This window comes from Thunnus albacares, chromosome 5, assembly GCF_914725855.1.
Source record: "Thunnus albacares chromosome 5, fThuAlb1.1, whole genome shotgun sequence".
NCBI lineage: Eukaryota > Metazoa > Chordata > Actinopteri > Scombriformes > Scombridae > Thunnus > Thunnus albacares.
The window spans coordinates 32411222-32423850 of record NC_058110.1 but is presented as its reverse complement, the minus strand read 5'-3'; the positions used below and the strand labels follow the sequence as shown (position 1 = coordinate 32423850).

The 12629-nt window shown below is 40.7% G+C and overlaps 1 protein-coding gene across 3 annotated transcripts in view; it reads right to left on the bottom strand.

The window, feature by feature from the left end:
- dnmt3bb.1 (DNA (cytosine-5-)-methyltransferase 3 beta, duplicate b.1) overlaps nt 1-12629 on the bottom strand; it is a 53124-nt gene that overhangs the window by 29171 nt on the left and 11324 nt on the right. The gene's annotated exons all lie outside the window — the stretch shown is intronic.

Sequence of the window (12629 nt, the reverse complement as noted above, 5' to 3'; positions counted from 1 at the left end):
ATATAATCGCTTTCTGTTTGATTGAATCCAGGTGTATAAACGAGGGAGGCGACGATTAAATGTTTCGCTTAGTCGATAAACAGAAAATTAACGAACAGATTAACTGTTTTTAGTAATTTTCTAAGAAGAAAACGCCAAAATTCTCCAGTTCAAGCCTCTCAAATGAATGTAATATAATACTAATTAATATATTTTGGTGTCTTTAGTCTTCTATGATGCTAAAATGAATATATTTGGGGTTTTTTGGGGACATTTTAGAGGCCAACTATTTCAATATTTCATCATTTTGAGTCATTTTTCTAAAAGAAAAAATGCTAAAAATCTGGTTCCAGCTTCATAAATCTGAATATTTTCTGGTTTCTTTAGTCCTCTATGACAGTAAACTGAATATCTTTGGGTTGTGGACAAAACAAGATATTTTAGTTGCATTTTGGGCTTCAGGAAACATTGATTGGTATTTTAAAAAGACCAAACGAATGATGGATTAACCAAGAAAATAATCAGATGTATCGGTAATGTAAATAATTAGTTGCAGCCCTAAAACACCGGGAGGGTTCTTGCAGCATGTTGTCGTCAATTCCCTGTCAGCTCTCTAACGTCACTTCTCTAATAAAGCACCTAAAGCTTATTGGTAAACCAGTCAGAAGCTGGACAGTGTAACCGAACATGTCTGAATATGTTCTACAGTCCCAAAGGCAAACAGTGAGTGTTTCCAGTGAAAACACACCTTCACAGAGCTTCACCTGCCGGCCCACCCAGCGCCGAGGATAACGCTGGTGTGTTTGATGACAGTGTGGTTGATGTTCTGGCTGCACATTCAGTACCTGACAGAGCTGACAGCAACGCTAAACATTCCCAGAGCCACAGATAGAAAGACCGCGTCGGTCTGTCCGTGATGCATTACGTCCACAAACCCCCCCCCCCCCCCCGCCCCCCGCCCCCGAGAGGTACAACCCCAGAGGTAAGAAGCCTGCTATTAAACTGTCACATGATATTCTCGTAATTCTCTAATCACAAACTATTAGCAACATGCATGACGCTCAACTCAGCATGGAGCCAACGTGGTGCAGTCGGGACCTGTTTAAACATGGCTCCCAGTGCTGAACATCCTGAATCTTCTAGTCCCTGAGGCACAATAGATGATTCCTTTGCCAGAACGCTTGACGGCTTTCCAACTGGGTCACTCGTTCGTTTCCAAAACCTCTTTTAAACTTTACAAAATCCATGCGCTGGCGTACCGTGTAACATATCCTCTTTATGTAAGACTGATACTAGAGTAATATTCACCACTAGATAACTGACGTCATGAGGTTTTCTGCCCATGAAATAACATCGAACACCAAGCATTTTGTTCAAGCTACGTCTTGCAACCAGCTCTTGATCAAAAAACAAAAAGGATGTACGACTAACGTCACACGAGTTGTTTGTTGACCAAATGAAACAAAGCTGCTGTTAACAGCTGTTAAAGTGTTTTAAACCTAAACCTCACAGACATTAATTTCTTTTGCAACATATGGAACCGAACCCTCCCTTCCCTCTGGGCATTAATTGTCTTAATGAAACACATTCCTGCCCTGCTCATGTCAAAGTCATAGAAATGATGCCAAGATTAAACACTAACACAGTCAATATATTAAAACAAATGAACATGTTGGAGACCGGCCAGCATGCCCAACAGCAACATGAGTAAACTATCTGACTCAACACAAACACTATTGAAACAAAACAACACAGCGCACGGCTACTGGTGACAGTCAGTTATGTGTCTGTAGAGCGAGCGTGCCGTTCACCAGAGGGATCGGTGAGGTAAGCAGGGATCACCTCAGTGCCTGAAGGTGGGCCGGAGAGCTTTTACTGTGATACAGTTTCTCTGTCTGCATCACTCTCACCTCATTAGAGGTGAAGAAGAGCTGCCATGCGAGGCTGCAGGCCTACCTTACGTAACAACCACGCTCAGCTCGGCTCTGTTCGGACTTGAACTTGCAACATCCCACTTAAAAAAAGTAGTGATTCCACCTAATCCCCCCCTGTCTGCTTAGATTAGAGGACGAATGAATACAAAAGATGTGTAGATATTAATGTATTTAGGTAACACCTAGGGAGATTTACACGTGTGTTTAAGTGTTAACGTGCATCTGTGTGTGCTTTTGTATGTATAGTATGTATCCATTCTAACAATTCAGACAGGATTAGTATACATCAACAGTTTTGTACACACCTTCCCTTCAATGAGGAAGTGTGTGCAAACTTTTTGACTGTTACTGTATATTGTGTTGCTAAGGCGGTGTTCAAACTGAAAGCGGTAGCGCGTGAAAAACGCAGCCCTCCCATTAATTTGAATGGGGGCAATGTGTTCACGCCGTGGGGGTGCCATCATACAAGGTTTGGTAAAAAAAAAAAACAAAACAACAACAACAACAGTTAAATCGGCTCAACTTTTGTCATGATGCAACCCAGCGTCATCTGGGTCCCACAAAAAACAAGTTAGTTTATAGGTTACTGGTAACTGTCGATTTGAAAAGGGGAACGGGAAAAACAGGAGGTGGATGACGTTTTGTTACTTAACATGAAAAACAAAATTAATTTGTTTATCCTTTTATCAAACAAGTTGAACAGCTTTGGACCTGGAGGCAGCGATGCAAGTCCCTGCCTAGTCTGCTAGAAAGTAGAGGACGTCAGATGAGAAGCCGTCCTTCAGTGTGGTCCAGAATGCATTGCGTTTACATTGCTAAATGAATGTGGTCACTTGCGGTCCAGACCACCTCCGGATGTGGTCTGAGTGATCGGATCTCAATCCGTCCTCAATGTGTCTTGGGTGCGTTTACACCTGTATTTAGAGCTGTACACTTGTGATCGGATCACGGATGTTAATACCAGGTGTAAACAGGGCTAAGCTAAGCTAACTTAACTGGACACAGAGAGGAAATATGATGGAAAGACAAAAATAACTAACAAATGAAATAAAAGTCAGTGTGCTGGATAAATTAATTAATACGTGGTTGCTCACGTCAAACTATTTTGGATTCATGTATTTTTAGACTCATACAAGATGAGACTTTATTTTACAATTAATGGTTAATTGCACTCTGTCAGTGTTTACAACTATCATTATTATCTGGTGTTTAATGTGTCACTTGGAACAATTTGGTATTTATATTCTCATTCATCAGCGGTCCGATCTTCTCATAACTCCTGACAGTTTATTCTCTAATCTTTTACTGAAAATTAAGGGTTCTGTCACAGAAAATGTGCAAAAAGAGAAGATGTAACCAAGAAAGCGAGCGGAGAGAAGGAGCAGCTGTGAAACAGATGGAAATTTGTGAGATTCTGCTGACATTTTAAGCAAATCACAGCTATGCATATGAGGCTGTTTGTGATTGTTGAGTCGTAAAACAGGGAATGCATGCGGTGTGTGTGCGCGCGTGTGTGCGCGCGTGTGTGTGTTTGCAATGCCAAATTTCCTCTATAATAAATGAACTCGGTGAACTTGTGCGTTAAAGTGTGTGCTCAAGATGGTTGAGAGTGGTTGAGAGTGAGAGCTGCTGACGGGGTAAAGAGAGGAACAGTGAGACAGGCAGACACAGCGAGGGAGGAGAGGGTCAGAGGGGTCACCGCAAAACGTCGGAAATCATTTTCTCCGGACCGTGAATGAATGAGACGGAGGGAAGGTAGAGCTGCAACGATTCTTAAATATGAATATTTTCTGGTCTTCTATGACAGTAAACTGAATATCTTTGGTTTGTCGACTGTTTGTCAGGACAAAACAAGACATTTTGTTGCATCTTGGGCTTTTTTGTTTGTTTTTCTGACATTTTATAGACCAAACAGCTTATAATTAACAGATAAATTGATTATGAGAATAATCGTTGCAGCCCTGATGAAGAGTCTGACAGTAGTCTTTAAGACGCAGCACTTGAAATATCTGATCTGATGGCTGCTCAAGATGAAACGTAACAATGAATAATAAAAAAAACTTTATAGCAATCATGTTAGTTATTTCACCTGACCAATCAGCTGACGAGCCAACACCCAGTGGTGCAAAGTACAGAATCTACAATGACTCAATTACCTGATTTAAGTACAATTTAAATGTAGTTTACTGGAGTATTATAAAAGGAATATTTCTGGTTTTATTCCAGTAAAAGGTTCTAATACTTCTTCAACCATTAACAACACTTCCTATCTTTAGGCTCCACTTCCATAAGAGCAAAATATTTTTAAAAAATAGTTGATTTTATCCTCAAAACTGCAACAAATGAATTGTTTCCCCTTAATTAATTAATCTGTCGACTATGTGACCTCAATATGACGCTTTCAAAATGCTTTTTCATCTGACCAAACACAAAGATATTCAATTTATTATGATGCAAAGCAAAGAAAAGCAGCATCTGATCAGCTGGAACCAAAGATAATTTGACATTTTTCAGTTTTCTGAATGACTTAAAACTGTTTTCAGAATTACTGTTGTTGAGTTTTCTGTTCTTAATTGACTAATCATTTAGCACAAATCTTCAAGAGGCTTTTTATATTTATATCCCGCAGCCTAAAAGTAGTATTTATTTATATAATTTTACATTAAATTATTCTACTGAAGATGAGAGTGAATTATTAATCCATGTTTTTGCAGATGGGCAGTAGAAAGAACATCTTAAACGCCTGTTGTGTTACATTAGAGTCTTGAAAACACCAGAAACCGAACCAGCAACCTTCAATTACCGCCGGACATCCACGTACATAAAACCTGCCGAGTGCTGAGTGAAAGTCATATCTTAGGAACGGAGAAAGCCACGGCGGGAGACGATACTCAGGTTGAAAAGGCTCTGAGTGAGGAGCTTATGGAGATGAATGGAGGCGAGGAGTGACTGCAGGAGGAGAAGTTTGGTTAGCAGGAGCGATGACAGGCGGAGAGGCGGCTCTCTCTCTCGGTCGGGGGAGAGACGGGAGAGGAGCAGCTGTTGTAAGAGCCACGGCAGATGTTTACAATGTTCATTACAACTACTGTGTAAAGTCCTAATCTGTGTGAAATAATACGTGCTTGAGTGGAAGACAAGGGGTGTAAAGAGGACCTAAAGACACAAAGATCAACAGAGGAGGGGCCGGTTTGCTCATCTTGTTTTATTTAAAGTTTGCAAACTCTGTGATTATTGCAATAACTACATTATTCTGAAGACATATCATTTGTTTGTAGGAAAGAAACCTGGTAGAAGTTTATGTTGCACAGGAGCTTTAATTGAGGATGCATATCACTCTATAAAACTATACATATAGCCTCTATGTAAGACTTAAAGCAGCTATAATTGATATTTTTATATTAACAGCATGCTAATATAGTGATCAACCTACAGAGAATTATACAGCAGAAAGGTAAGTGTGTCTGCACAGCTCTCATTGTTTTATAATAGGTTTAAAGAGAGTACTGGGCCCCAGTTGTTAAATCGTACTGGTTTAAAATAAATATGCAGATATTAGATTCCACCACAAAGCCATTAGGTCTCCCAGACGGCCAGCAGCGGCCCTTCCTCTCAAGTGGCCAAGAAATCGGTTAATGCTGGTTTTAAATGTGCAAAGACCACCGATCCTCCTCTTCACTAAGCTGTGAAAAATGAAAAACGGACTTAAAGTAAATCTCACAGGACCCTCATGTCTGATATCTCCCAGTCCTTGGATGACGGATCACAGCTGGAAGAAATCTGAATCCCAGCTGTAACTCCTACCACAGCGCCGACCGCTTCCAACTCCGGCATATTTCAAATACTTCAACATAAAATATCAGAAAGAAGGGACACGGGACGACCTTGAGGCTCATTTCAGTGACTTCCTGTTTCACATTCATGTAGTTACACACATATTCACACCTGGCAGCTGCTCTGTCAAACCACAGACAGAGTTTTTTTTAATCCACAGGTGTTACTGGGAATTTTCGCTGGTAGTTGCCCTACAAAGCGGCAAACGCATGTAAACATTTCAAACAATAGGGTTTGCTTTTCAAGACAATGTGAGACCGATAAAGTCCAGGGAAACCTGAGGCCCGTTTAACGAACGCAGTTTGCGAGCCAGAGCCAGTTCTCCTTTTCACAAATGTTTGTCACTCTCGCAAAGTGCTGATGAATATGTGTGTGCGCTGTGCACACGCATGAGCCATAAGTATAAGAGTTTCTTCTGATTAGTTAAATGTGTCAAAATGAATCCAAGAGGAAACAGGCTCCTGCAGAATTTTGATAGTATGCTCATCATCTTCTTTAGGAGCATTTCTGTTCTCTCCCTATATGTGCAGAGTCTCTGGCACAACTTCACCTCCTTCCAAGGTGCACGGAGAAGAGAAAGAAGTCTAGAAAGATGACTTCAACTCCAGCAACACTTATGAAGAACAACTTTATTAGTTGACCGGCGTAAAAGAAAACTGAATAACAGGTTATCATTTGATGTATTTCTTCAATATAATCATACATGTTTCAGACAGTGTTTAAGTTCAGTTTAGTGTTAGTTTGTGTGTGCTGTGTCTATTCTAAACTTGGTTCTTTGCTGTGTAAGATGAGGCAGTTTATTCTGTTATACCTTTACCTGAGCCAGTGATAAGATAAACTGTAGTTATGTAGATGTTTATGTGTAAAACTGATAAGCTTTTAGAGGATAGTGTGGTTTGTCCTTAATTTAATATAGTAGTAATGTTATTTTGTGATGCTACTTGGTGCATACTTATGTACTGTCATATATGGTCGTGAAGAAAGACTGTTCCTAGGTTAAGTGAACTTTTGACTTATGTTTCTATCTGAGGGTTGCTGACCTGTAAGGTTAGTAAACAGATGTCTTAAATTCTGTACGAGCAGTATTTAAGGGACTGGTTAAGTGCCAACCTTTCAGACAAAGAAAAGATAGCTAGGTGGTTTGTATCTTTGTCTCCAGAACTATGATGCATTATACTTCTGATTGTATTATTTGATTACACTATTTCATAACCTGACAATGCTCTCTTTGTGTGTTTATTGAGTGATCAGCAATTTCCCCCATTACACCGGCGCGTTTCGTGGCTTGTGGCTCAGGAATGTAGCCAGGGGTCGTTCAGGATGATGTGGGACCTTCAGTCACAGTGTGGCAGCTGCATTTTGCATTAACTGTAAATGTTTTAGAGCAGACTGACTGAGGCAGTTGTCGAGGGAGTTACTGTAGTCCAACCAGGAGAAAATTAATGTGTGGACAAGAACAGTAGGAGACTCTGTAGGTCTTATTTTTGAAGAAAACAAGACTGGACAAGTTTATTATGTTCCTCGTCATTATCATATAGACTGTTATTCTATAATTAAGGGTATTCAATTCACCCATCTGAAGTCTGGTGTTGACATTAAATTAGGTGCAGAATCATGTGTAACACTAAATATGTGGTTTACCTGTTAAATATGTCCATATAATTTGTTTTGTGTTGGTAAAAACAAAACCCGAGGATCTGTGAACATAAACCTTCTATTTGTAATCATGATGACAAATCATCAGCGGCTTAAAAACCACAGCTTGAGTGAAGAACATTACAGGAGCGTTGAGAGAGTGAAGAGACGTCACGGAGAGACGCTAACAGGGACACAATCCTTCTCCAGAGGAAGACGTACTGGATACCAAGACTTTTAATGTTTTCATAACCTACATCATGAGACTCTGTGCCTGGAACGGGACGTTCCTGTTGTGGTCACCTATAATTAACCCCACCTGTGATTGTGAAATAGCCAGAATACACGCTGAAGACGTCCATGTGGCAATATTTAAAAGTCAAACTGGAGTCTCTCTTATCATAAAAAAAAACATACCATTAAAAACACAGTAAGTCAGACGGTGTATTATCTAACGTACTCGTAGATTTATCTGTAATATTTAGCATCACACTTACACCCTTCCAGGCTTCTTTTATACAGATGATTTAGAGAGACGCAACTTTATTGACATAAATCACAAATAAGCTTAATTATCTTTAAAAAAAGGATTTTTCTGTGATTTTCCAGATAATCATTCACAGAGTTTTTTCCTCTCTGGAAACGTAGGCCGGAGCTAAAATGTTTCTGGCAGCGTTAACCACCATGTGCTGCGTTCACACCATGAAAGCTTCTGGTCAAAACACATACGATACTGTTTTTTAACCACAATTACACCAGAGAGGAAAAAGCTGTTATATTTTACAGCAGCAGCAGCAGCAGCAGCAGCAGCAGCAGCCTGCGGGGGAGCAGCGGTGACAAGACAGACGTGGGGAGATGATACACATTCACACCTGGGAGTTGATGATTATTATGACACGACGGCTCCCTGTGTGTGTGTGTGTGTGTGTGTGTGTGTGTGTGTGTGTGTGTGTGTGTGTGTGTGTGTGTGCAGCTAAAAGGATGCACTATTCATTGACTTTTTTTGGCCGAATTTGCATCTTAAAAAGGTTTCTACTCTCCTTATAACTCATCCTCTTCTGAGCTGCATAAACAAACACTAGACAGACACCTCGAGGGCTTTGATAATCTTCTTCCAAGAAATCTCCTCCTTTTAGTAACGTTTGACTCTCTGATCTCTGCAACTACAACGTGTTGCACAAGAAAACGTGGGAGGAAATAGTATACTTATCGACAAAAAAAATGCTTTTTGAAGTGGTTTTACACACTGAAAACGGGGGGAAAGGAACATATTTTTGATAATTGATGACATATCAAACACTCGGCTCACATGACTGATTTCTGCTACTGATGTTATTTTATATGACAGAACAACTTTTAAGGTTTGTTTTTTTATGGCTCTTCTACTTGTCATTAATCAAATAACTGCCAATACGTCTTACATGCCGATACAACTGATGTAAACATGACAGATTTTATTTTTATTCTCTCGCTCCTCCTTTTTTACTTCAAACTCTCTCTCTCTTTCTGTTTTTCAGTCTGTCCCAACAAAAACCAGACCAGCTTTTGTAAAGATGATGGAGGGAGGGGTGTGGGGGCGGGGGGGGGGGGGGGGGGGGGGGGGCTCTGTAAGCACGCAGAGTAAAGGAGCAGAAACAGAGGTTTTGTGGCTACAAATTCTTGCCGAAAACACAAGAAAAACCTGCTGAAATACGGAGGAGAAGAAACCATGAATGCACACAATCTGGAGCAGTGCAGTGATTAGTCACAAACTCCCCCCCCCCCCATCGGGAGCAGCGTTTTACCCCATCAACCTCCTCGCCGCTCAAGGTGTTGCCACTAACTCTCCAGCGCCAGGTAAATTCCTTTAGCTGTGAATTGTTGTGTGAAATGTTTAATTGCTCACTCCAGGCTCCTCTTGTTTCAAAACGGGGAAAAACAAATGAGATTTGATGTCAGCCAGGTAGCCGGTTAGACTATCATCATCATCATCATCATCATACATCATCATTATTATCCTCTATTAACCTGCCTTCTCAGATATCCGTCACTTCTCTCTCTCTTCGCTGCTGGCAAACATGAACAACACTGAAGCATTAAAAAAAAGTAGCACAAATAATCCTTTTCTTCCCTCAAGCTACCTCTCTTTATATCCCTGTTGTAGTACAAATACAACAACATATATTACAAGCAACATTTGTAAGAAATGTCTTTTATTATCCTCTCAGCATCTTTTTCTCTCTCTTTCTTTATTTCCAGGAAGTGTGTGCGCATCCATCTCATGCACCCTGCACTCTACATGACTGTATATGTCTGTGTGTGTGTGTGTGTGTGTGTGTGTGTGTGTGTGTGTTAAAACAGTGTGTAAAGCCTTGCAGTGTGCAGGCTTCACCCTCCTACGTCACACGCGCATTCCTCAGTGAGCAACAGTCTGCCCCGAGGCGCTCCGACGGCGCTGTCAAAACATCTTAGCGAGGCCTAAATGATTAGAAAACGCAGATCTGTGGCTAACATTTAAAAAACAGGACCGCTCCAGAACGCTGCGTGCGGTAAATTGTCACCTGCGGGTGGGTTTTTTTTCTAACATTTGTGCCTTTGGTTATTTTGTCAGTGAGGCTGCAAGACTCTGATTGTGTTTTATTTTGTGTCGTTTCCTACGTTCAGTCTGGTGGAAGCACTAAAAGATAAAAGTAGTTAGGGGTGAGCAAACGGAGCATTTTTTTGCAGGATGATTAATGCCGGCTGAGTCTTATTATTACCATGCTGCCATCAAAGTGAAGTGAAGTGTTTAAACAACAAGCTTCGTTTTCATCAGAACATCCTAGATTCATTCCAAACACGCATCTCTCTTAGATTTTCTGCAATGCTTGACATATTTTACCCGAGTCCCGGCAAGTTCAGCAGCATTTTTTCCACATTTGCAAGTAACTAAAGGCTAAAATAAGTAGAATTCAAAGTCTAATCGCCCTTTTTTTTTGGCTGAGGCAGCTTAATTAATGTTCATGACCTGGAAATAAGATAAGCAGCATAATATATTAGATGTTAGTTAAACACCTGTAGCCTTCAGGAGCTCCTTACTTCAAATACTAAAAGGCTCTGATTCAGATTACACTGTTTATACGATGCCAATCTGAGTTTAACTGCCTGCCATTGATGCCATTGTCTGCTGTAGAGGTCAAAGTTCAATTTAGTTCAACTTTGGCACTAAATATCAGCGGAAACAGCACAATATTACACTTCTGCATGCGGTGTAAAAGCAGGATTAAGCCGTCACGAACGGTTAAAACAGGACGACCGGTTTGTCGATGTAAATACGAGCTGAATAACAAGAGAGAATTAGACTGCTGTGCTGAGAGGAAGAAACTTGAACTGTAAAACTCAAGTTAAGCCGTAGCGGAACATCAGGATTAATTTACTCGCAAACCAAACCTCTTATTTTATTTGTATTTACCCACAGAGACTCTGCTGACACCATCTTTCCTGAGCACTTTGCTCCACATTCAGACTGGTTTTTTTTTTCCCTCCTTCCTGCCTTCAGGCTACTGCTACTGAAACAAAGACTGTGTCCTCTGTGACTCAGATGTTCATCCAAAGTCAGGCCTAAATTAACGTCTGACTCCACTCGGAGGCTTAAACACCTTTCTGTGAATCTCCCCCCCCTTGCCCCCCCCTCCACAAACAACAACCCTGCTTTTGTTTGGACCTTCAAAACCAGAGCGAATGAGAGAGAGAGAGAGAGACGCTCTCAGCCAAACCAAATAGTAGCGTCTCAGGTCTGTTTTCACTAAAGGTTTTATAAATCACAGGAGGAATAATGTACTGTGTAATTAAATGTATTATTTGGGAGGGATCTGGAGGCGCTGTGTAATTTTCATAGTAGCAAAGATCAGTTTCTGGCAGCTGGTAAAAATATCCAATTTGTAAACTTAAGGTCTTAAAATCTCTTAAATCTTTTCCCTCCTCTCACTTCGTGTTAGCAATGATGTCATACATCTGTGAAGTTTTAAATGAAAATCTTCTAATTTCAGCTCTAAAATACTTAGTTACTCATAACTTAAGTTACTTAAAAATTGTTGAAAGCTTAACATAAATAAATATGAGAAAGTTTACAGTAAAGAAACCGGGATTAAAGGGGCACTCCGCTGATTTTACACATGACACTCATCAGTTTAATAGTTATGAAGAAGAGCACTGTTGTTCTGGAGGAGCTTTTTCAAGTCTTACATGCAAATATTATAACGTAACTCTAAATATAAAGTCAAAATGTTTGAAATAACTGCAAGTAAATGCTTCCAAATTAGTGCAAATTCACAGCTAATCTCCTGAATATGTGTTTTTTTTTAAATATTTTAAATGAAAATATAACGTACTGTAGTCTTTGCTCCACTAATAGGTGGAGCGACAGCACCGGATCATGTCACTTAAAAGCTGTCAAGCCGTCTAAAGTTGAAAGCGAACACCTCTTTGAATCCCATCACGCATATCACGTATGACGAGATTACAGCTGAGCCGGTTATCTCGGGGGGAGAGATAAGCGAACAATAAACAGACGGATTATTAAAAGTCGACGTGATGAGAAGAAAACGAAGAGTGACGAGATGTTGAAAGAGAGAGAGAGAGAGAAAGCGAGGTGATAGGTGAGAACGAAAGAAAAGCAGATGGTGACGGGAAGGAAGTATCCCTCTCAGATAGAGTGATATACGAGAGCGAAAAAGAGGAAGTAGTAGTAACGGACGACAGGAGCCTCTTAAAGTGTGTGTGTGCGCTTGTGAATATGTGTAAATATCTACGAGTGAATGTGGGTATATGTGAAACCGTGAGTAACAATGTGCGTGTGTGTGCAGATTGTGAAAGTGTGAAAGGGGGAAATAACGTGTATATTTTTCTTTTTCTAAAATACTCGCAGTGAATCGGAGACGTGATTTAGCCGCACGAGCGTCCTTCCATGAATCCTTCTTTCCCGCCTCCTCTCCTTCCTTCCTCCCTCTCACACATCACGTTTCCCCCCCCATTTCCTCTTTGTGAAGATGCAGCTGTGGTGTTGTTTGTGTGTGTGTGTGTGTGTGTGTGTGTTGCAAATGGATGCACCCTCACAGCCAACATGCATTCTCAATTAGACTCATATAACATGCTGGCAGTCTTGTTGGGGCATCTGCCTTGGCATTGACACACACACACACACACACACACACACACACACACTCTTTTAAACCACAGCAGGCTCTGAGAGAGGTTGTGTGTGTGTGTGCATGTGCGTGTGTGTCTGTGGGT